This window comes from Rhinatrema bivittatum, chromosome 1 (genome assembly GCF_901001135.1).
Source record: "Rhinatrema bivittatum chromosome 1, aRhiBiv1.1, whole genome shotgun sequence".
Classification (NCBI taxonomy): Eukaryota; Metazoa; Chordata; class Amphibia; order Gymnophiona; family Rhinatrematidae; genus Rhinatrema; species Rhinatrema bivittatum.
In genome coordinates, this window is record NC_042615.1 from 3,091,277 (window position 1) to 3,117,318 (window position 26,042).

General features: G+C 42.7%; 1 protein-coding gene across 2 annotated transcripts in view; it reads right to left on the reverse strand.

Moving 5' to 3' along the window:
* Positions 1 to 26,042, reverse strand: part of SYNPO2 (synaptopodin 2) — a 456,083-nt gene that overhangs the window by 190,002 nt on the left and 240,039 nt on the right. The gene's annotated exons all lie outside the window — the stretch shown is intronic.

Below are 26,042 nucleotides of genomic sequence, written 5' to 3' on the forward strand. Positions count from 1 at the left end.
AGAGAGAAAGCCTAGAGTCTGAGTGAGAAGATCAGAGGTGAGAGGGGGAAGAAGAGAAGGGAGGTCTACAGCAAGGGGAAGAGGATAAGCAGATCTGTGACAAGGAGGAAAGGGAAAAGAGAAGTATGGGAAGAAGGGAAGAGAGAAAGTTTATAGCCTGAGTGAGAAGATCAGAGGTGAGAGACAGAAGACTGCCACCAAACTATTTTTTGGGAAAAATAAAATGTGATCATGCCACCCCACTGTTTCAAGTCCTCCATTGGTTTCCCCATCTTACCCGATATTCAGTTCCTGCTTAACTTTCAAGGCACTCCCCATTTCTAATCTTCTGACTCCCTACCAGCCAGGCCATCTCCTTCACTCCTCACAACTGTAATTATTATATTCACTGCCTTTGTCTAAGGCCATAAGACTGGAAAAACCCCACAAAGCCAGTTTCTCCTACCTGGCTCTAGTCTATGGAACTCTCGTCCCCCTCGCTTTGTGTCTAGAGAAAGATTTTTCTAAAGTCAGAAAGATTTGCAAAAGATTTCTGTTCTTGCAAGTGTATGCAGATTAACCTTTTCTACTTACTGTTTCACTCAGTTTTACATTATTTTATGTTTTTGATCTTGTTTAACCTGAATTGTAACTTTTAACTGTTGCATGGGTTTTTATGTTTTACCTTATTTACATAGCTTTGATTTACCTATGTAAGAAATGTGATCTATCAAGACTAACTGACTAAGTATCTAAGAGAGAAGATCTGCGGTGGCAGGAGGAAGGAGAGAGGGGGGGGGGGGAAAGGACTCCGTTCAAAGGAGGAAGAAGAGAAGGCCTATGGTGAGAAAGAAAGGAAGAGAGAGAAGATCTGCAGTGGTAGTGAGAAGAAGAGAAGGTCTATGGTGAGAAAGAAAGGAAGAGAGAGAAGATCTGCGGTGGCAGGAGGAAGGAGAGAAGGGGGGGGGGAAAGGACTCCGTTCAAAGGAGGAAGAAGAGAAGGCCTATGGTGAGAAAGAAAGGAAGAGAGAGAAGATCTGCAGTGGTAGTGAGAAGAAGAGAAGGCCTATGGTGAGAAAGAAAGGAAGAGAGAGAAGATCTGCAGTGGTAGTGAGAAGAAGAGAAGGCCTAAGGTGAGAAAGAAAGGAAGAGAGAGAAGATCTGCAGTGGTAGTGAGAAGAAGAGAAGGCCTATGGTGAGAAAGAAAGGAAGAGAGAGAAGATCTGCAGTGGCAGTGAGAAGAAGAGAAGGTCTATGGTGAGAAAGAAAGGAAGAGAGAGAAGATCTGCAGTGGCAGTGAGAAGAAGAGAAGGTCTAGGTTGGTGGGGAAAGAAGAGATAAAAGAAGACCAGCAATGAGGGGGGAGGAAGAAGGGAAGAAAGAAGGTTTACGGCAAGAGAAGGAAGAAGGAGATACAGAAGATCTGCCGTGGGTCAAGGGAGAGAGAAGATGTGCAACGGGCAGGAGTATAGAAGAGATCTATGGAGAGAGGGGGAAGAAGGGAAGAGATTCAAATTCAGTTGCACTATTTTATTTATATGACATTACCTATGCATGCGCTGATTTGCATGGATTTGCAAAATTCATCTATGCAAATCCCATGCAAAGCAGCTCATTGGAAGAGGAGTTTGATTCTTGGCCATTTTATGAGATTTACAGTGTTTATCGTGCTTAATGAATCTCCCTATTAGCTGGATACCTCTGAATATTGCCACTTATCCGGATCAGTAGCCACTCTCCAGAATGCCCCCAACCCACCAACTACTTAGCAGGATAACTATTTACCCACATGAGGCTGAATATTCAAACAGTGCCAAAGGATAGGTCTGAACTTAACCAGCAAATTACGCTGAATATCATCCTCCTCGCTTTTACAGGGAAATTACCGCAGTGAAGGATTTTGTAGAATTCATCTTACAGTTCACTATTTGAGTAACTTGATTTATTACAATTCAGACAAGACGTTAAAAAGGAAAATACAGCTTCTCCTACAAGAATAGCTATTTTACTGAACATCCCATTCTTAAAAGATCACGCACAGGATCAGTTTGCAGCATTTATATTTTTGTAGGCACAAGAGTCTTGGTTATTATAAAGCTCACATAAATAGTGCATCATGAACGCAGAGTGTAAATGTACTGCAGAGCTGATTACATTTTTCAAGATTAAAAACTGATCTTTCTCAGAAGACAACATGCTTTATATTTCTATTTGCAGAAGTGGCAGAAAACTTAGGTCCAATTTGCAGATTTAGTGATTCGAGCATTACCAAGCACTATGCATGTGGACATAGCATGTCTACAGCTATAACTAACTATATACTCTTGTAGCACTCTGTACCAATGCTATATGTGATGTGGGAGTTGGAAGGGAGTTTGTCCAACCCTCCTAAGAAAAAAAGCAGGAAGAAGCCAGGGAAAGTATCTGTGTGCACTTGGTGGTACAGCAGCAATTAGGGTAATGCTAGCACTGGCTACACAGCTTAGCTCAGTTAGAGGAAAGCCACCAGAAGACATCTAGCTGACAGTGGGACAATATAGATTGTAATGCCAGCACTGGCCACAGGGCCCTAAATGTGTCACTGGGACCGGTCTAGTCTAGTTGCGCAGGATCAGAACCTGTTCTGTGGGAGCATGCAAGGATTCTATACTTGAGAAACTAGGATAGAAAATCAATAAATATTAAGAGATAGATATTCAGTGCCACTTAGACAGATAGGTTTCGACTTATCCAGCTAAGTGACGGCACCTGAATATCTGCCCAGATCAAAAGCAGCTACAAAACCGGATAAGTAGTTAGCCAGCTAAGTGGTGAGCGGGTCAGGGGCGTAACAGGGAAGAGCTGAGTTAGGCAGGTAAGTTATACGGCTAACTTCAATATTCAGAGTTAGCTGGATAACTTATCTGGCTAACTCTGGTTGGGCTGAAGACCAACCCTAAACTTAGCTGCTGAAAATCCAGGCTAAGTTAGCTGGATAGATTTTTCTGGCTAATTAGCTCAGCCACATTGAGGCTGAATATGTACCTCTATGTGCACAGTTTCATGGCTCTGTACATAAGGCATACCTGGGAACTCTCAGATTTGGCCTGGAGACTCCAGAATTGAAAATAAATTGCCAGACCTGGGCAAGTGGAAGAATTCATCCTTATCCTAGCTGGATAGGGCAGTGGTGATAAAGATGTTCAGATTGCCACCGCTCTGCTATTTATTTCAGACACTGCCTATTAATATCCCTGATAAGATTAGCCAGGTGAGCACTCGACCCGAAGCCCCGTCCCCACCGACATCATCACCACCGGCAAACACCATCTACCATCAGGAGTCGCTCTTCCAACGGCGACTCCATCAAGAAAATCTCAGCGGCAGGCACCCGAACCCTTTCCCAGTGAAAATAAGTGAAAAGAAAAGAAGGGACAGGAAAGGAAGGGATTTGAGAGGGGCAGGAGCGCCAGGAGAGAACCCGATCCAAAGCCCCGCCCCCCCACCGACGTCATCACCACCGGCAAACACCATCTACCATCAGGAGTCGCTCTTCCAACGGCGACTCCATCAAGAAAAGCTCAGCGGCAGGCACCCAAACCCTTTCCCAGTGAAAAGAAGTGAAAAGAAAAGAAGGGACAGGAAAGGAAGGGATTTGAGAGGGGCAGGAGCGCCAGGAGAGAACCCGATCCAAAGCCCCGCCCCCACCGACGTCATCACCACTGCCCCTCACCCTCACCAGAATCTCTCCATTTAAAAGAAGAGTGAAACCTAGGCGTCACGCGTCAGGCATCGCGCGACTAAGGAGTGCAACACCAAGGCATGCTCCCCTTTTGAAATAGCCTTATTTGACTCAGCAAAACTACAAATCTGTCTAGTGTACTGTCCTCCCACGACTTTGGAACGAAATTGCTCCCCATTTATTGAATTCATGATTGCCAACCTAACCCTCAATAAACCGATTATTATCCTTGGCAACTTTAACTTACACATGGACACAAGCCCCCTATCAAACACTTGCAAAACAATCACAGATGCTCTTGCAACAATGGGAGTAGAATTAGTCAAAGAATCAACACACAAAGCAGGTCACACTCTTGACCTCATTTTCATCAACACCAACATCTGGAATTCACATCATATAAAAATCACTGAAATCCCACGGTCAGACCACTACCTCATCCATTCCACCCTTACTCAGAACAGTCTACCCACCTCAACGGAAAATTACAATAAAACCATTTCATATCGCCCTCCCTTTGATAGCGAAACTCTGCAACAAAATCTCCAAGATGAACTCAAGAATATTGATCTTTCAAACACTGAAACAGCAACGACATCATGTTGTTCCTGGTGAGTTTGGAGTGAGGAAAGTGTAGCAGAAGTGGACCTTTGAGCTGAGGTGGGGTTGTTGCTATCTGCAGGGAGGAGCCCTGCAGGTCCCCACTGTCAGCAGGTGGAGTTGGCTGGTGCAGGGGCCCAACTGGAACTTCACCAATACCAACTCTCGGTCCCCTTAGGGTGAGCTCTCAGGTGCCAGGGGTGGCTGGACATAGGCGCAGGCCCCTGTGGAGATGACAATACAAAGAAGACAGGACGTGGCAGGCCAGCAATGAGGAGTGAGTCAAGTCGGTCGGGCACGCAGCAGGCAACAGAGTCAGGAACAGGCGCAGGTCAGAGGCAGGCAGAATCCAGTCGGTAACAAGGTTCAAACAGACGATTAGGGCAGGCAGAGTTCAGTCAGAGATGGAGTACAGGCAGGTGGTCAGGGAAGGCAGAAGTCCAATCCAGGGAGGAGAGTGGGAAGAAGATCACAGAGGCAAGACAAGATGCTGAAGACAGACAAGGGAGAACTGACTTGCAACCACCAGTAAGCGAGCCTTTTCTGAAGTTTCTCCTCTCTGGAATGCCCTCCCAATTGCACTACGTCAGTTAGCAGATTATAAGAGTTTTAGGAAAGCTCTAAAGACATAGCTTATAACTGATGTGTGCTTTTATTGATTGCATTATTTAACTGTTTTAATTGTTTTTATAAGTTGTTACCTGCCATGAACAAAATATTGGTAATATGGCTATAAATTCTTGTAAATACATAAATAAATTGGTAGAACTGGCAATGTCCTTCATGCAAGCATGTTTTAAAATCCGATTAAATGCATGCGTTAAAGCCGACAAAGTCCTAAGGAAGGTTTGCGAAGTATGCATGTTTTAGTAACCGCTTAAAATTAGGAGCACATGATTTAAAATTCCAGTATATGTCTGCTCACGCATCCACATGCTTGTTTTAAAGTTACCGACTTAGGGTTGATATATACATAAATTCCCTTATGCAAACTAAGACCAACTCCCGCACTCCTAAAGATCTTTTACCTGACCTCTCAACCCTTTTCCTACAAAGGCCCTTCAATCTGACCCAAGCATGCCCAAAATATTCCACAATGGTGGCCTTCACCAACTCCGCTAGTAGTCCATTTCAGGCCATGCCATCTTCTAGTTTGATTTTACAAGACCAGCTCTAAACCCTATACCCAGGTTCCCTTCCATGTCTTATGACCACGTTTTCTAGAAATCCACACAGCCAGCAAGGTTAGTGAGTCTGTTGTAAAATCTCTGTTATCTGCACCATGCATACTGAAGTTTAGATTTTAACCATGGTCCCTTCATGCCATTCATCCCAACCTTCTTGGAAGCCCAAGGCTGTTGTACTTCTGCTATTTAGAGTTGTAACCGCTATGGCATGTAGGTTACCCCAGTCATACCGCTGCTGTTTAGGGCCTTAATCTGGTGAATGAATTCTTCTTGAAGAAAGGAATCCCCTAGGGAAACTGTGTTGGATGGTCCATGAATAGTCACAGAGTGTACATGGGAAGACTATAAATGGTCTGAAATATGTGAGCATGCACTTGGTTCCGACCCTGAACAACCAGATTGAGCAAAATAGACTTGTACTTGAAGAACCTACGTTTCTGTCTCTTCTGAAGAGATGATAGCCAGGAATGGTCCCATCCCAATCCTGATTCCCAGTGCACCAAGCTCAGTCTCCAGCGTCATGGCCTCCAGTTCAGAGATTTGCTTAACAAGATGATGTGCTGCTTCCCTCTCTCCTATTTTTTTTTGTTTTCTACCTTTTTTCCATTAATCATTTCGTCATTTCCCTGTCCTCTACTTCTTATTTTATTTATTGTTTTTTGTTATACCGAGTTTCATGACAGGCATCACATCAACCCGGTTTACAATTAACAAAGTGTGTAAAACATAACATAACGTAACGTTTTTTTAAACTTTATTTTATTGCATTTATATTTATAACACAAAAAGCCTTGTTACAGAAAATCTGACAGGAATCAAAAAGTAATTATGAATTAATTAACTAGACAATATTAAGACCATAAGAACATAAGAACATGCCATACTGGGTCAGACCAAGGGTCCATCAAGCCCAGCATCCTGTTTCCAACAGTGGCCAATCCAGGCAATAAGAACCTGGCAAGTACCCAAAAACTAAGTTTATTCCATGTTACTGTTGCTAGTAATAGCAGTGCCTGTTTTCTAAGTCAACTTAATTAATAGCAGGTAATGGACTTCTCCAAGAACTTATCCAATCCCTTTTAAAACACAGCTACACTAACTGCACTAACCACATCCTCTGGCAACAAATTCCAGAGTTTAATTGTGCGTTGAGTGAAAAAAAACTTTCTCCGATTAGTTTTAAATGTGCCCCATGCTAACTTCATGGAGTGCCCCCTAGACTTTCTATTATCTGAAAGAGTAAATAACTGATTCACATCTACCCGTTCTAGACCTCTCATGATTTTAAACACCTCTATCATATCCCCCCTCAGTCGTCTCTTCTCCAAGCTGAAAAGTCCTAACCTCTTTAGTCTTTCCTCATAGGGGAGCTGTTCCATCCCCTTATCATTTTGGTCGCCCTTCTCTGTACCATCTCCATCGCAATTATATCTTTTTTGAGATGCGGCGACCAGAATTGTCCACAGTATTCAAGTTACGGTCTCACCATGGAGCGATACAGAAGCATTATGACATTTTCTGTTTTATTCACCATTCCCTTTCTAATAATTCCCAACTTTCTGTTTGCTTTTTTGACTGCTGCAGCACACTGAACCGATGATTTCAATGTGTTATCCACTATGACGCCTAGATCTCTTTCTTGGGTGGTAGCACCTAATATGGAACCTAACATTGTGTAACTATAGCATGGGTTATTTTTCCCTATATGCATCACCTTGCACTTATCCACATTAAATTTCATCTTCTAGTCTCACAAGTTCTTCCTGCAATTTATCACAATCTGCTTGTGATTTAACTACTCTGAACAATTTTGTATCATCTGCAAATTTGATTACCTCACTCGTCGTATTTCTTTCCAGATCATTTATAAATATATTGAACAGTAAGGGTCCCAATACAGATCCTTGAGGCACTCCACTGCCCACTCCCACTGAGAAAATTGTCCATTTAACCCTACTCTCTGTTTCCTGTCTTTTAGCCAGTTTGTAATCCACGAAAGGACATCGCCACCTATCCCATGACTTTTTACTTTTCCTAGAAGCCTCTCATGAGGAACTTTGTCAAACGCCTTCTGAAAATCTAAGTATACTACATCTACCGGTTCACCTTTATCCACATGTTTTCAAAAAAGTGAAGCAGATTTGTGAGGCAAGACTTGCCCTGGGTAAAGCCATGCTGACTTTGTTCCATTAAACCATGTCTTTCTATATGTTCTGTGATTTTGATGTTTAGAACACTTTCCACTATTTTTCCTGGCACTGAAGTCAGGCTAACCGATCTGTAGTTTCCCGGATCGCCCCTGGAGCCCTTTTTAAATATTGGGGTTACATTAGCTATCCTCCTGTCTTCTGGTACAATGGATGATTTTAATGATAGGTTACAAATTTTTACTAAGAGGTCTGAAATTTCATTTTTGAGTTCCATCAGAACTCTGGGGTGTATACCATCTGGTCCAGGTGATTTACTACTCTTCAGTTTGTCACTCAGGCCCACCACATCTAGGTTCAACGAAGATAAACTAAATCCCTCTCATATTAAGGTAAAAGGGAGAGACAAAAGCATTAGACCATAAACATAGAGGTAATATAGGCAGGAAAAACTGAGCAGATTGTCATCATATTATTATACAATACAGCCGAACCTCAAGCAGCAGTCAGTACTAGCCAGAGAGTCTAAATAGAATCTCAATTGAGAAGGTTCAAAGTGTACATATTTCACATTAAAATGTTTCACAAGACATTTACATGGATAACGAAGAATAAACTGTTTACAAAATGCCAGAACTTCAGAACGCATAACCCAAGATTTTTTTCTGCGTTCCTGAGTTGCTCTAGTAATATCTGGAAAAATCCAGATTTTCTGCCCATAGAATCACACAGATCTATATTAAAAAAGAAAGTCTCAGAGTCATAATTTCATGCAAAAGCAAAGGAAACCAAAAGTGGGATTCTATTAGACACTTGAACTTCACCAGATTTTTCCAGCAGTTCAGTTAAATTTAGATTAAAATCTTGCTCTTGATTGGAGACATATTCTCTGGCTCCAGATGAGAAATAGCAAGCCTTGGCAATAGGTGGCATTTCCACAGGGGAAATCTTAAGAAGGCATATTTTTTAACAAGATCAACTGGAGAAACATAGTCCAAAACAGGAAGATTCAAAACCCTAAGGGCCGGATTATAAAAGCCCTACACGTGTAAATCTAGAGGATTTACGCGCAAAAGGGGGGGGGGGGTTACGCGCGCCGGGCCTATTTTATAAAGGCTCAGCGACGCGCGTAAAGCCCTGGGATGAGTCTAAGTCCCGGGGCTTCACATAAGGGGTAATCTGGGGGCTGGGAGGGGGCGGGGCCAGAGGCCTCCATCACAGCGGCCATTTGCCTCTGTGTCAGAGGATTGTGTGCTGGCAGGCTGCTGGCAGGTGCAAAAGGTGAAATACAAATTTGGGGGGGTTAGGTTAGGCTTAGTGAGTGGAAAGGCTAGAGGAAGGGGTGGGAAGGTCATGCTAAGGGGTAGGGAAGTTCCCTCCCAGGCCGCTCCGAAATCGGAGAACGGGGGAGCCTGCGGGCATTGGCAGCACAGGATGCACAATTGTGCACCCCCTTACACGCGTCAACCTCCGATTTTATAACATGCGCGCACCTGCGTGCGCGCATGTTATAAAACTGGGCATACACATGTGCGCGCCAGGTGGCAAGCGCACATGTGTACGCCTGCGCGTAATAAAATGAAAATTCACCCCAATGGTTCAAATATCTGACTGAGTTCTCAATATTTTCCAACTTTTTAGCGTGAATCATTTTGCTCTGCAGCAGATTAACTTGTACATTCTGAATATTAGTGATTCTCTTGTTTTTCCTTATGAACAGTAATACAAATTTCAGAACTCTACATGCGCCAGTTGATATCCAAGGTAACATCTGCCATGGAGGAAGTAGATGTTTCAAGAGAAGAAAGGGCAGTCCATAAGAGCCTAAAGTCATAACTGAGAGTTTGTCCAGGGCCACTCTATGAATACCTCTCTCCCGACCTTCACCCCCAGTATCTTGCTCAGCGGCCTGGCCTGCAGAAACCTCCCCCACCTCCAAAGGCATCAAGGCCGGAAGCAGGGATCTTTTCAGCTCAGCTCCTTCCAGGCATGGCTCACCCAAGTCTCCCGATAGAGACAGACGGTGCACCAGGTTCCCACATGCAGGACCTGTGATCTCGAAGACTAAAGGCTTCCCCAGACGTGTGCTGTGGTTCGGCCTTCCCCTAGACACACCAGGAAGCAAGGCCTCAGCCAGTGATGCCATTTGGTGGGGGAGGGGAGGGAGTCCTCAGCACTCCAGGGTTCAAAGAGGCTTCATTGTCCAGCGGTGGGTCCTGCACAGGAAACAACCACCTCCACAACGGGCCCAGCATCTGGAATATTCTGCGATGCTGGGGTAAGAAACCCGTCGATTTCCCCGCTGAACTGGATCAAGCAGAGAAGAAGCTGGGGCAGAAAAGTGCTCGCACCCATGCCTGTAAGAAGGAGACCATCTTGTCCCTCTCTGTCCTCTACTTCTAATTTCTGTCGCCCTCATTTTATTTAATGGTTGAATTTCGATATCACAGATCCTGCATGTGGGAACCTGGTGCACCCTCTCTCTCTATATTGGTATCCAAGGTGAGATAATTGTGAGTAGTAGATAGGAAACATATTTATGAGGTAACATATTTATGAGGTAACATATTTTCTAGCCTATTACTAGGGATTAATCAAGGAGAAGGAGGAGGGACACTGCTTCTGCCAGCACAATGTATTCTTGTAGGCCGGGAACATGAGGAGTTGATGAAATGTAAAAAAAAAGATGTTAGCTGATATTTTTTATTTTCACAGAGAAGGCCAAGACACAGGTACCTGGTAAGCATAAAAGGACCGCGATGCTCTTCCTTGGTACAAATCCTCAGAGCACACAAAGGGCGTCTTTTTATGCCCATCCCCACATTCCCTGCAGTGGGCGAGTCCTCACCTGCTCACATCTCTGACAAGACAAGGTACTCGCCAATATCTGCCACCTGGGGCTCAGTTCTGCAGTAAAGAGGTGGGGGGTGCGGACATAGGACTCCCTGCTTCCCCCTACCACTGCTCTCTGTGTGACCTTCAGCAAGTCGCTGAACCCCCAGCACCCTGCCTGCCTGCCTGCCCGGCTCCCCTTCCCAGCCTTCTGCAGCTGTGAGAGTCTCACACTGCCGCTCAGGCATCTATTCTTAGCCTGCTCTTTCTGCCAGCCAGCTATATAAGGCCATGCTGAGAGCTCACTGCTTTTACGCAACACACCACAGCACATATTATTCACAGAGCCATTCCCTAATGCTGCCAGGCAAGGCAGTAAGTACAGTGCAGAGACAGCACAGTGCTCGAATCATTCAGCACAGGCTTGAAATATTTGAGCAGTAGCATCAATCAGGTTTTCCAGTTTGTGCTAATGCAATCATTTTTCTGTAAGTCTTACCATATGTCCCATATATGTTCATTACTAATTTATTTATAAGCATTTCATATTCCATCTCTAAGTGACTTATATAATGTAATAAGGCATTGAGTATGCAAGTAATGGATAATTAAATGTCTGTGTACTACAGAGAAACAATCTATAGGAGGCAGCTGGCTCTGATATTCCTGTGTCTGATGTGAGTCTTCAGCCTCTCTTACTGTAGCTATTCTGAACCTAGCAGGATACACAACTGGCACAGCTGAGAGCGGCCAGACTCATAGCGCCTAAGCCAGCAGCAGAGCAATACTGCTCTCTAGTGGCGAAACATCTCCCCTGCCAGCACTGGCTCCGTAGCTGCAGAAAAAGAACAGGCCTGTCAGACAGGGAGAAATGTCTTCACTTAGGTATCCTGCACGCAGCAAGGAACGTCCAAGCTTTACATCACTTACACGTTTCTCCCTTCTCTGACTCTGCCTGCCCCCCAGCAGTTCCTGTATCTGTACAGTGCCCCTGCATTCTCCCACTCTCTCTCTCCTCCCAGCAGCTCCTGTATACCTTTAATGCGCCTGCCTGCCCCCTCCCCATTCCCCCTTTCTCTCCCCTCATCAGTTCCTGTATCTGCTCATTATCCTTCCCTGCCTCCTCAGTAATTTAGATAGAAAGCTCACAAGTAGACTGTTTTTCTGTGAAGTTAATTTTGGCGTTTTTCTACTTTTTGTGAGTTTCTGGGTAGAGAAGAGCTGCTGAGCCCCTCTCACCATCTATGGAGGGACAATGGTGACTTGCCACAGTGAGTTTTCTTGGAGTTAAGAACATAAGAAGATGCCATGCTGGGTCAGACCAAGGGTCCATCAAGCCCAGCATCCTGTTTCCAACAGTGGCCAATCCAGGCCATAAGAACCTGGCAAGTACCCAAAAACTAAGTCTATTCCATGTAACCATTGCTAATGGCAGTGGCTATTCTCTAAGTGAACTTAATAGCAGGTAATGGACTTCTCCTCCAAGAACTTATCCAATCCTTTTTTAAACCCAGCTATACTAACTGCACTAACCACATCCTCTGGCAACAAATTCCAGAGTTTAATTGTGCGTTGAGTAAAAAAGAACTTTCTCCGTTTAGTCTTAAATGTGCTACTTGCTAACTTCATGGAGTGCCCCCTAGTCTTTCTATTATCCGAAAGAGTAAATAACCGATTCACATCTACCCGTTCTAGACCTCTCATGATTTTAAACACCTCTATCATATCCCCCCTCAGTCGTCTCTTCTCCAAGCTGAAAAGTCCTAACCTCTTTAGTCTTTCCTCATAGGGAAGCTGTCCCATCCCCTTTATCATTTTGGTAGCCCTTCTCTGTACCTTCTCCATCGCAATTATAGGGATAGATTTTCAAAGGGTTACGCGCGTAAGATATGCACGTAACCACCTAAAACCTACCCCTGCACGCACCAAGCCTATTTTGCATAGGCTCAGCGGAGCACGCAAGCCCCGGTACGCGCGTATGTCCCGGGGCTTCGAAAAATGGGTGTTCCAGGGGCAGTCTGGGGGGGTGGCCGAGTGCCCCGACACAGCAGCCTGTGTTGGGGCCTGGCGCACCGGCAGCGAGTTGGTGTGCACAAGTTACAAAACAAGGTAGGGGAGGGATTTAGGTAGGGCTGGGGGGTGGGTTAGATAGGGGAAGGGAGGGAAAGGTGGGGGGGGGAACAAAAAAAAAAGTTCCCTCCAAGGCCGCTCCGAAATCGAAATTGGGCCTCCCCTAGGGCTCGGCGCGAGCAAGGTGCACAAATGTGCACCCCCTTGCGCGCGCCGACCCTGGATTTGTATTGCACTGGGTAGCGAACACAAATATACCCCACGAGCTCAAAATTTAAAATCGACCCCATATCTTTTTTAAGATGTGGCGACCAGAATTGCACACAGTAATCAAGGTGTTTTCTCATTATGGAGTAATACAGAGGCATTATGACTTCCACCGTATTATTCACCATTCCCTTCCTAATAATTCCCAATATTCTGTTTGCTTTTTTGACTGCCGCAGCACACTGAGCCGACGATTTCAATGTGTTATCCACTATGACGCCTAGATCTCTTTCTTGGGTTGTAGCACCTAATATGGAACCTAACATTGTGTAATTATAGCATGGGTTATTTTTCCCTATATGCATCACCTTGCACTTATCCACATTAAATTTCATCTGCCATTTGGATGCTCAATCTTCCAGTCTCGCAAGGTCCTCTGTAATTTATTACAATCCGCTTGTGATTTAACTACTCTGAATAGTTTTGTATCATCTGCAAATCTGATTACCTCACACATCGTATTCCTTTCCAGATCATTTATAAATATATTGAAAAGCACTGGTCTAAATATAGAACTTAAGAACATAAGAACATGCCAAACTGGGTCAGACCAAGGGTCCATCAAGCCCAGCATCCTGTTTCCAACAGTGGCCAATCCAGGCCATAAGAACCTGGCAAGTTCCCAAAAACTAAGTCTATCCCAAGTTACTGTTGCTAGTAATAGCAGTGTCTATTTTCTAAGGTAAAGTGACTTGTCACAGGTCACAAGGAGCAGTAATGGGATTTAAACACAGGTTACTTCCTGATTCATAGCCCACTGCTCTAACCACTAGGCATCTCCTCCACTTTGCAGCACTTACATCCCTCAGACACTCCACTGACCATCTAATCCTATTCTCTGTTTCCTGTCATTAAACCAGTTTGCAATCCACGAAAGGACTTTGTCTCCTATCCCATTACTTTTTAGAAGTCTCTCAATAGGGACTTTGTCAGTCGACTTCTGAAAATCCAAATTAACTACATAGAAACATAGAAACATAGAAATGTCGGCAGAAGAAGACCAAACGGCCCATCCAGTCTGCCCAGCAAGCTTCACACATTTTTTCTCTCATACTTATCTGTTTCTCTTAGCTCTTGTTTCTATTTCCCTTCCACCCCCACCACTGAAATATCTAGCTTGATTAGTTAGGGGTAGTAGGGGTAGTAACCGCCGCAATAAGCAAGCTACACCCATGCTTATTTGTTTTACCCAGACTATGTTATTAGCCCTTATTGGTTGTTTTTCTTCTCCCCTGCCGTTGAAGCAGAGAGCTATGCTGGAAATGCGTGATGTATCAGTCTTCTCCCATGCCGTTGAAGCAGGGAGCTATGCTGGATATGCTTGAGGTATCAGTTTATTCTTCTCCCATGCCGTTGAAGCAGAGAGCCATGCTGGATATGCATCGAAAGTGAAGTATCAGACACATTTGGTTTGGGGTAGTAACCGCCGTAACAAGCCAGCTACTCCCCGCTTTGTGAGTGCGAACCCTTTTTTCTTCTCCCCTGCCGTTGAAGCAGAGAACTATGCTGTATATGCATTGAAGGTGAAGTATCAGGCTTATTTGGTTTGGGGTAGTAACCGCCGTAACAAGCCATCTACCTCCTCACGTTTATCCACATGCTTATTAACCCCTTCAAAAAAATGAAGCAGATTTGTGAGGCAAGACTTGCCTTGTGTAAATCTATTCTGACTGTGTTCCATTAAACCATGTCTTTCTATATGTTCTGTGATTTTGATCTTTAGTATAGTTTCCACTATTTTTCCCGGCACTGAAGTTAGGCTCACTGGTCTATAGTTTCCTGGTTCGCCCCTGGAGCCCTTTTTAAATATTGGGGTTACATTGGCCACCCGCCAGTCTTCAGGTACAATAGATGATTTTAATGATAGGTTACAAATTTTAACTAATAGGTCTGAAATTTCATTTTTGGGTCATTCAGAACCCTGGGGCACATACCATCCGGTCCAGGTGATTTAGTTTGTCACTACACTTTAGTTTGTCAATCCGGCCTACACATCTTCCATGTTCACCATGATTTAGTTCAGTTCATCTAAATCATCACTCTTGAAAACAATCTCTGGAACCAATATCTTCCCACCATCCTTACAGGTAAACATGGAAGCAAAGAATTTATTTAATCTTTTCGTGATGGCCTTATCGTCCCTAAGAGCCCCATTTCCTCTTGATTATCTAACTGTCCAACCAACTCCCTCGCAGGTTTCCTGCTTTGGATTATTTTAAAAAGTTTTAATTAAGAGTTTTTGCCTCTATGGCCAACTTTATTTAAAAATTCTCTCTTCGCCTGTCTTATCAATGTTTTATTTATTTTATTTTTTATTTATCTAGTTTTATATACCGTCATTCGGTTTCGCCAGCACAACGGTTTACAATTTTCGATGGGTAAGATGTTAGGAGGTTAGGATGGGGATTAATAACATATCCATCGAATACGAGTTATTCAAAATGAATAAGGTATTAGAGGATTAGTAGATGCATTGATATACAAAGAGCGTTCATTTAAACATATATAATTTATATATAATATATAAATATATAATTTATACATATATAATATAAACTGTCTCCTACCACCAGCACAGCAACTACCCTCCTCTCCCCTAAACACACCTCTCCACACCCTCAAATAGACAGCTTCAGAAAGGCTGGCATATAACCTGCAAAATAATGCGCTGTGTGCAACACGGTATGCAATGATGTAGCGCTGTGTGCATTGACATTTTGCCGCATGTGATGAAAGTTTGCCGCGTACGATGAAATATCACTGTATGCGCCATCACATTATCCTAACCATGCCCCTTTTTTTTTTTTATTGTGGGCATTATTTTTGCTATATTTATAGCATTTTGATGAATCTAGGCCATAGTATTGTCAGCAGAAAAAGACCAAATGGTCTATCCAGTCTGCCCACTAAGCTTCCCTTGGCAGTAATTGCCACTCTGTGTAGGTTACCGCCAAGTATCCGCAAAGGATAGGAATTTCCACTCTATGCAAGTTACTTCCATGTGTCTGTAAGGGGTAGTAACTGCTGCTCCATGCAGGTTATTTATTTTATTTATTTATTTATTTATAGATTCTTATATACCGCGGTACGTAAAGTTATACATCACCTCGGTTTACAGTAAAACAATAAATTAGCAACAGGCTTTACATATAACAGGTTATACAGTAAGAAAAACATTTAAGAGCTACAGGCTTTACATAAATAACGGGTTTCAAGGGTAAAATACTAACTTCATTAACTATAATAACCAATATATATTCATTTTCAATAATTAAGCAGGAGCCATTAACTGTCTAAGGCAATGTCCAATGTCAAATTAAAGTCAAGAAACAGAAATTGCACAAGCAAGACCAAGCAACTGTCAAACCCATAACAAAATTACTGCAACATTTTTATGTGGTTAGCAGCCTTCCTGATAATTCAGACAATGCTGCTTTAATGTTCTTTGCTTTTGGACTTGCCCATAGAAGCTTTATTCCCAATGTCAGCATGGGTTCCCCAGATCATAAAAGTCAGGGTCCAGCCTTCAGAAACCAATACCCTTTTTTCCCCCACTCCGCCGAACAAAGTGGAGCGCGATGTTACAATTGTGTCTAACAAGAAAAATTGCACCCAAAAAATCTAAATCACATCATCTAAACTGAACTTTTTTTTATTTAGGAGGAAAAGACTTGAGGTTTCACAGAGGTGGTGAGTGATGGACATCATGAGTGGAGGAGATGGTGAGTAGTGGAGATGTTGCGTGAAAGAGGTGCAGAGAATTGGGCGTGAGGTGTGGGGAGAGAGGTGAAGAGAAGCGTGAGGAGAAGAGGGGGAGTGAAGGAGGTGGGATAACGAGGGCAGCAGTGTTAGGGGAAGGAGAAGTAGGAGTTGGAGTAGGGACAGAAGTAGAGAGAGGCAGCGTGGAAGGGATAGGAGTGGTGGATGGGGGAAGGGGATAGGCAAAATCACGAGCCAGAAAAATCTCCTGTTTTTATTTTTATATGTGAAAACCTACCCATCTTATTTTTGTATTTGTTGTACCAAAAGTGTTTCTTAAAAAATGTAAATTCATAAACCTCTGGAAGCAACAAAGATAATAAGTGGATTATATACTTATTTTCTGCTTTTTCAGGCTCTTCAAAGCAGTTTACAGTCAAGTTTTGAAAATTGCTTCAGTATATGTCATTGAATTGTCAATAGATTTTACCCGCATTAAGGGTAGATTTTCAGAAAATTAAGGAGCACACTGGGAGGGAACTTCTGAAACCCCCACCCTAACCTCCCCTCCCAGCTACCCCTATTGTTTTATTTTACCTTTTGCACACGCCGGCACCCTGCTAACTTGACAATGCTTATGCTTTTTCCTCTTTTGTTCAGATGGATCCTTCTTCCAATTTTTGAAGGACTTTTTTTGGCTCAAATAGCCTCTTTCACCTCCCCTTTTAACCATGCCGGTAATCGTTTGGCCTTCCTTCCACCTTTCTTAATGCGTGGATACATCTGTTCTGAGGTTCTAAGATGATATTTTTGTACAGTGTCCATACCTGATGTACACTCTTAACCTTTGCAGCTGCACCTTTCAGTTTTTTATAACTATTTTCCTCATTTATCAAATGTTCCCTTTTGAAAGAGCTGTAGATTTACATATTGTCTCCCTTCTAGTCATGACTCCAAATTTGATCATATTATGATCACTATTGCCAAGCGGCCCCACCACCGTTACCTCTCTCACCAAATTCTGTGCTCCACTGAGAATTAGATCTAAAATGGGAGTTTTTGTATTTTTCCTAATTGGGGAGGATGTTTTTGAGCCTCCCCCCCTTCCTTACCCATAGGTTGGGGCAGGAGAAGATCTAGTTTTCCAGCCTAAAGGCTTCTCCCTCCCAAGAGGCCCACAGAGTACTTGGAATAGACAATAGGAGTAAAAAGAGGTGAGACATCTGGAGACCTCTGTTGGAGTCTTCACCCTGGGACAAAGACACTTTTTGGGTCCTGAAGCTCAGGAGTTCAACTTGGACCTCAGGTAATATTTGGAGAAGGTATCCCTCCACATATAAGATATCCTCAGCCCACCTGGGCTATCTTGCCACTTCCTAGAAAAAGCAGAGTGGCTTACCTGTAACAGATGTTCTCTGAGGACAGCAGGATGTCAGTCCTCACACGTGTGAAATCATCGGATGGAGCCCAGCATGGAAAACTTATGTCAAAGTTTCTAGAACCTGGAGCCTTAGTGAGCATGCTCACACATACCAAATACTACATGTCCATGCAGGATCCCCTCAGTCTTCTATCATGGAATTAAAAGAATAATAAAATAAAAATAATGAGAAAACCCATGCATTGGAAACCACACTCTGCAGGGTGGTGGGTTTCATGAGGACTGAACATCTGTTACAAGTAAGAAACTCTGCTTTCTCTGAGGACAAGCAGCATGGCAGCCCTCCCACATGGGTGAATCTCTCTCTACAGGTTGCCCCCAACATAAAAGGGGACCAGCAAAACTCCAAAATAAGTGCTAATGGGCACAACAATTAGTTTTGTTGGTAACATGGAGAGGGGCAGTTTGAAAAGAAAGAACTGGCCCTAGGTGGGAACAGTTAGATTCTATACCTTAAACAATTTCTGAAGGACTGATTGGCCAAAACTACTATCACGTCGGCCATCCCTATCCAGACAGTAATGTGATGCGGATGAATGCTGCAGCCCTCCTCCATGAGGACTGCTCACAATTGGGCTACCAACACTGCCATGACTCGAAAAGAGTGAGTCTTGACATGGTCCCCAAGTTACAGGCAGTCTGTCCACTATCACGTTCTCTGTTCGGCCAGATATATGGCCCTGAGAACCATCCCATGGGAGTGGGCCCAATAGCAGATCTGGACAGCTTCCTGACACAGGAGGTACGATCCTGTACCTCCCTGTTTGTTGACATACCACATTGCTACTTGGTTGTCGGTCTGTATCAGTACAATTTTGTTGGACAGCTGATCTCTGAAAGCCAACAATGCATACCTGATTGCCCATAGCTCCAGGAAATTGATTTGGCAGACACAATTGCTGGGTGGACCATAAACCCTGGGGACTGAGCCCATCTACATGAGGCTCTCCATCCCAGGAAGGATCCATCCAAAGTAAGGACAATTTAGGTGGGAGGACTTTGAAAGGACACCCCCCTTTCAAATTCGAAATTTTCTGCCACCAGGATAAAGAGGTCCAGAGGTACAGTGTGACTCAGATGCGGTCCTGGTGGTCCTGAGTGGCTTGTCACCACTTCCACCTTAAGGTCTATTGGGCCTTTCGCATGTGTAAGTGTGCCAAGGGAATGGTGTCATCTGAAACAAATCTCAGTGAACCTGGAAGATGTACTAGGGCAAATTGACTAATCACCTGGACCAGATGGTATACCAGATGGTATACATCCCAGATTGCTGAAAGAACTGGGAAATGAAATTGCAGACCTGCTATTGGAAATTTGTAAACTAATAGTAACATCATCTAAGGTACCTGACGACTGGAGGGTTCACCAATGTAATGCCAATTTTTAAAAAGGGATCAAACTATAAGCCAGGAAACTACAGACCAGTGAGTTTGACAACTGTGCCAGGCAAAATGGTAGAAGCTATCATAAAGAACAAAATTGCTGAACATATATAGGTAAGCATAGTTCAATGGGACAAAGCCAACATGGATTTAGCCAAGGGAAGTCTTGGCTCACAAATTTGTGACATTTTTTTCAGGGAATAAACAAACATCTGGATAAAGGTGATCCAGTTGATACAGTATATCTGGATTTCCAGAAAGCATTTGACAAAGTCCCTCACAAGAGACTTCTTAGGAAATTAGAATGGGATAGGGGACAGTGTCCTAATGTGGATTGCCAATTGGTTAAAGGATAGAAAATAGAGAGTAAGGCTAAATGTAAATTTTCCCAATGGAAAAAGGTGAAAAGTGGAGTACCCCAGGGATCTGTTCTGGGAACACTACAGGCTGAGCCACTGTTAGCCCCCGTTTGGATGCGTGTTTTCGACGCGCTATAACCCCTTATAGAGTAAGGGGTAATAGCCCGTGGAAAAAGCGCAGCCAACCTCCCCGAAACTAATAGCGCTCATCACATGCAAATGCATGTTGATGAGCCTATTAGTTAGTCTCGCTCGATACAGAAAGTAAAATGTGCAGCCAAGCCGCACATTTTACTCTCAGAAAGGCAGGAGTTAATTTCAGCCGGCACCGGGCAAGTGAACAGAAAAGCAGAAAAACTGCTTTTCTGTACACCCTCCGACTTAATATCATAGTGATATTAAGTCGGAGCCCCCAAAATTAAAAAAAAAAGAAAAAAACCTCCAAAAAAAAAAAATCTGCCTGCGGCCTACAGGTTAGAAAACGGACGCTCAATTTTGCCGGCGTCCGTGTTCCGAACCCGTGGCTGTCAGCAGGTTCGACAACCGATGCAGGTAAAATTAAGTGTCGACTGTCAAACCCGCTGACAGCTGCCGCTTCTGCCAATAAGGAGGCGCTAGGGACGCGCTAGTGTCCCTAGCGCCTCCTTATTAGCCTGGGTTCTAATTTAAATACAGAATCACGCGCCCAGGAGAGGGGCCTGGGCGCGCATTGGGAGAGCGGGTGCTCGCCTCGGAGCGCCAGCTTTCCCTCGCACTTTACCGAATTGACCTGAAAGTTTGAAGAACAGTTGTAATATTTAGCTTTGCCTTATGGGAAATGTGGTTTAAAAACCTACAGTCCCAGTGATTGGAGTTTGTTTCTAAACTACATTTTCCATGCTACTTTGTGAACTGCAAGTTTACATATTAGCAACTTCACATTATTTTCAATTGTTTTCACAGCTACCCAACCCCTTCCAATCCACAGCACTATCAAGACACCAGTGACCTCTGAGGACAGATTGTGACTCCCATATAGCAAAAGATTCCCTTTCTAAAGACATTTATAATCACACAGTGTACATGTAAACAATTTATTAAGTTATAAACGTTCCATAAACATGTGGTTAGCAGATGACTTGAGACTATGAGGACAAGCTGAGCCAGTCCTGGCTGTTCCTGATCTATGGACTAGGCAGGGACATGTGGTTTCAATTTTGCTGCAAAAAAATTAAATGTATACATATTATACGTATACGTATACATACGTATATGTATACGTATACATATTAAGGGAGGGGACAATACAGCCAGAACTGCCCTCACCTACATAATAGCATAATAGATGCTAGCACAAAATCAATTGATTCCTGTCTACACGCTAAGGATAAATCCAGCTATTTATTCACTGGCACTCCACTGGCTAAGATCTTTTCTAAGTGACAGATATTTCAAAGTAAAAATAAGCAACAAAGAATCCTCTCCCATAGCGTCCAACAAGGAGTACCCCAGGGATCATCGCTCTCCCCGACCCTATTCAATATCTATCTCCTCCCATTATGCCAACTACTCAAAAACCTCAATCTCACCTTTTTCATTTATGCCGACGACGTGCAGATCATTATCCCCATCAAGGACCCCATGTCCGACGTCTTAAACTACTGGAACAGCTGCCTTCAAGCCATTAATACCCTCCTCATGACCCTCAGCCTGGTCCTCAATATGTCCAAAACCGAGCTTCTGGTCATCACCCCTAACGACAACAACCCACCAGCCAACATCACTAACATACCATTAGTAAATCAAGTTAGAGACCTTGGAAACATCCTAGACACCAGAATGAACCTCAAAAAATTCATTAATAACACCACAAAAGAGGGCTTTTATAAACTTCAGATCCTAAAACAATTAAGACCACTACTCCACTTCCATGACTACAGATCGGTCCTACAAGCCATAATATTCTCGAAAATCGATTACTGCAACGCTCTACTGCTTAGTCTCCCAGCCTCCTCCACCAAACCCCTCCAGATGCTACAAAACGCAGCAGCTAGGATCCTCACTAACACACGCAGGATGGACCACATCACCCCGATACTAAAAATACTCCATTGGCTACCCATACATACCAGAATACTCTTCAAGACGCTGACCATCATTCACAAAACCATATATCATCAATCCTCACTACAACTAACCTTACCTCTCAAAGTACACTCTTCTTCAAGACCTACCAGATATGCATATAGAAGCGCCCTACAAGCTCCTCCCTGCAGCTCAACTAAACATAACTCCATCGATAAAAGAGCGCTATCCACAGCAGGACTATACCACTGGAACTCTCTCCCACCAGACATACGCCAGGAACATTGTCATCTTACTTTCAGAAAAAAACTGAAAACTTGGCTCTTCGCGCAAGCCTATTGCTGAAGAAATCCATGGTACCTGTAAGGAACTCTACTCCGCAGTAGATATCCTACAACATCTACATTAAGTACCCAATATTCTAGAACCACCCTTTATATGAACATTGCAATGTATATATGTATTTAAGTTCTTCTGAAAAGCAAAGGCTCCCTTGCCGATAGTCTCTTGTTTACATTTAGAAAATAAATTGTTAATCTCTCTCTTTCTTCTAATGCCAGGTTTGACCCTCCCTGTTTTAATGTAACTTTTTTTTCACTTCCTATGTTTTTTATTGGTTTCCCCTTGTTATTTGTAAACCGGTACGATAAGACCTGTCTTGAGCATCGGTATATTAAAAGAACCTAAATAATAATTTATTAATTTTCTACTGATTGGGAAACCTTACTAAGCAGAGAACATAACAGCATTACCATATGCTGACAAACAAAAACAGACAACACACATATAATAAAAACATAATTAAATAAAAAACTACAATAAAACAGCATAAAGAACAGCAACATTTTATAAAACTATGCAGACACTCTAAAATGCTTCCTGGAATAAATAGGTCTTTAACCCCTTCCAGAAGACTTTATAATCTTCAGTTCAACATAACTCAATAGGCAAAGAGTTCCATGGGGCTGGCCCTATTACTGAAAAGGCATGTGTCTGAGTTTCCTGCAGATGGGCTTCTTTTACTGACGGGAGCAGTAGCAATGTCCCTCAGAATATAAGGAACATGTATTCATGAAAGGTAAGATGAACTGTCTCCATTGATAGCCCAAAATACTAAACAAAGCAGGGAACAGTGAAGCTGATACAAAATTGGGGTCATGTACTCTCTTGAAAAACAACCTGATAAAAGCCGAGCCGCAGCAGTACCTTAATGTAATCTGCTTTGAAGTGCCAAAAAACAGAATATCAATCAAATTACAAAAATAATAAATTTGGGAATAATTTTAATTCTTATTGATGGCATTTAGGAAGGCTAGTGTATACCAAATTACAATATTATTTATTTTCTACCTTTCAGACACTTCAAAATAAATTCAGGTACTGTGGGTATTTCCCTATTCCCAGAAGGCTCATAATCTAAGTGTGTACCCGAGGCAATGGAGGGTAAAGTGACTTGCCCAAGGTCACAAGCAATGGTAGTTGGATTTTAACACTGGCTTCTCTCATTTATAGCCCGCTGCTCTAACCACTAGCCTACTCCTGCACCTGATAATATATAGATGTCAAAACAAATGCCTGTAATAATTAGATCCCGACCATCCTGGGTGGATAAGTATACAAGATCCATACTTAACCCCAACACTCATACCCCATTCCCCCATGCCTTTATAACAACCTCAACAGCTATCAAAACTAGTAAGACTATTGCCTGAACATCTCACCGTCAGTGTACTTATGGCTTTGCTGGTCACCAGCACCTTGCCAATATCAAACTGGCTGACTTCTGGGGAGGTATATTCTTCTAGCTAAACACCAATTATCCAGGGGCAATTGTTCCATTAAGAACACAAGATTTGACATATTGGGTCAGACCAAAGGTCCATCAAGTCCATTTCCAACAGTGGCCAATCCAGGACAGCGTAAAGAAGTTTTTATTCCAACCAAATAGAAGCAAACTTAACATATAGCTTTGATATTAAAAAATATGTTACGGTTCCGTAATGGCACACCTATAATATGTTATCTATACCAATCAACTTTTAACCCTATTTGTGCCTTTTTGTAAACCGTTGTGATGGTTAATTAACTTAATGACAGTATAGAAACGTTTTTAAATAAATAAAAAAAAGTACCTGACAGGATCTGAGGGATAATAAGCAGTGGATTTATGCAACTCCACCTTAATAATGGTTTATGGATTTTTCCTCCAGGAATTTGTTCAAAACTTTTTTAAATGCAGCTACACTAACAGCTTTCACCATATCCTCTGGCAACAAATTCCAGAGCTTAATTATCTATTGACCAAAAAAAATATACATACATATATACATATATACACTCTCACATACACACATCTTATGCAAGTCTAGTCAACAGAACACAGAACTTGTGGGTTATTTCTCTCCTCTAACTCTTTCCTCTGCCTCTTAGTAAACGGACCTCTATGTTACTTCCCCTAAACTCTATGCCAATGCTTTTTTAATGCTGTATACACCTAGAAGTTCATATCCAGAAACCTTTAGCCAGCTAACTCAGAAGTTAGCCGGCTAGATACATATTTGGGCTGGAATTTAGCTAGTTAAGTTAAGGGAGTTCTGGGGTCGTAACTGGGAGGAATTGAATTAGCCGGCTAAGTTAACTGGCTAACTCCAATATTCAGAACTAGCCAGCTACATCTGGTCAGGCCAAAGCACTGTCTTTCAGTTAGCCCGCTACGTTTAATCGACTAACTTTAAGATTGCTAGCTATATTCAGTATTGTGGGTACACCACTGAACATGCCTTCAAAGTTTATCCGTCTAACTTTGCCATTCAGACTGTGCCTGAATATGGACATCCTAATCTTTAGACTTTCTTTCTTTTTTATATACCGATGTTTGGTGCTGGCCTTCACAACGGTTTACAGATATAACAACAATACATGTAACGGTTTAACATCAATAAACATAAGGTTTACAGTATAATATAATAATACATATAAAGGCTTACAATCTGAGCCCATAACATCGGTCTATAAATAAAAAGGTATATAACCAGGGATGAATCTAGACTGTGGGAATAGCAGTAAAGATAAACAATACATGATAGTGATTAAGGAAAAGTGAAACATTCTGCCTTGGGTATAAATAGTCAGGTTGAGTGAATCAGGGATTGGAGGGTGTGAGAGGGGGGCAGTTATAATCAGCTTTCATGGTAGATTTTTGAGGGAGGAGGATCGAACCTTCGGAACAGAAGAGCACTAATAACTTTATCGCTAACTAGTTATGTACAAGATAGACCTGGGTTGTTCGAATGTATGAGGCTGGAGAGTGTGTTAGAGGGCAATTGTGTTAAGGCTCTGTATGTCACTGCTGCTATTCTGTACATACTTGTGCTGTAAGAAAGTGAATTATACAATTTAGAATATTAAAAAGGATCAGCTAAACCTGATAGCCACAGAAAAGCAGTCCCTGATGAATTGTGACCTGTGAGTCAGGTTACCCAGAGCTCTTCTCTTGCCCTATCTGCAGGCTTCTTTGCTCCCCCTGTGACTCATGGCATAACCATTTCTAGGGTGTTACTGGCCTCCCAGCAAGCAGCAGAAAACCGAAACAACTTCCTTTTAAGGGAATCAGACCTGTTTCTGGTGATAAAGTTTTCTTTCCACTTTTGTTTAAAGACATTCAACAAAATCCGGCCACTGCTAGCTGTAAAACCCAGTGCCTGCTTATATGGCCTAGAAGAAACACTGCAAGGCTGGACTATTATTAGAGTCCCACCCAGCCAGAGACAGACAGTGCACAAAGGGGCAATAGGTATTATAATCTTGGGAACTGTTATACTTCTCAAGCATAAACACAAAAGTATTTCCAGGCTATCATTAAGTGATTGTGCTGCAAGTAAACTACAGGTCCCGGAGAACTCCTGGGAGCCTGGAGTTCTAATCCAGCTTTCCTCACTGTCTGTGTGGCCATAAGTAAATCTCTTTATTTCCCGTCTTTTGGGTTAACCAAACTATATCAAGAGGATATCTCTAATTAATGTTCCTTTATTTTAAAGTACATACATGATCCATTATCATAGTAAAAAATCTAGACCTTTATTCCTTCGCCAAACAGTCTAAATGAATACAACTGTTTCTGCAAAGCATAATTAATGCCAGCTGTAAATCTTATTAAAAAAAAACCCTCTCTGTTTCTATGCAGTGTTATCTGCTAAAAATCTTATTTAATAAATTTAAAGGCAGCATACGTTAAGAATGAGCAAGGTCATTAAGAGGTTAACAAGTGATACAACCGTGCAATCTCTTTTGGAGC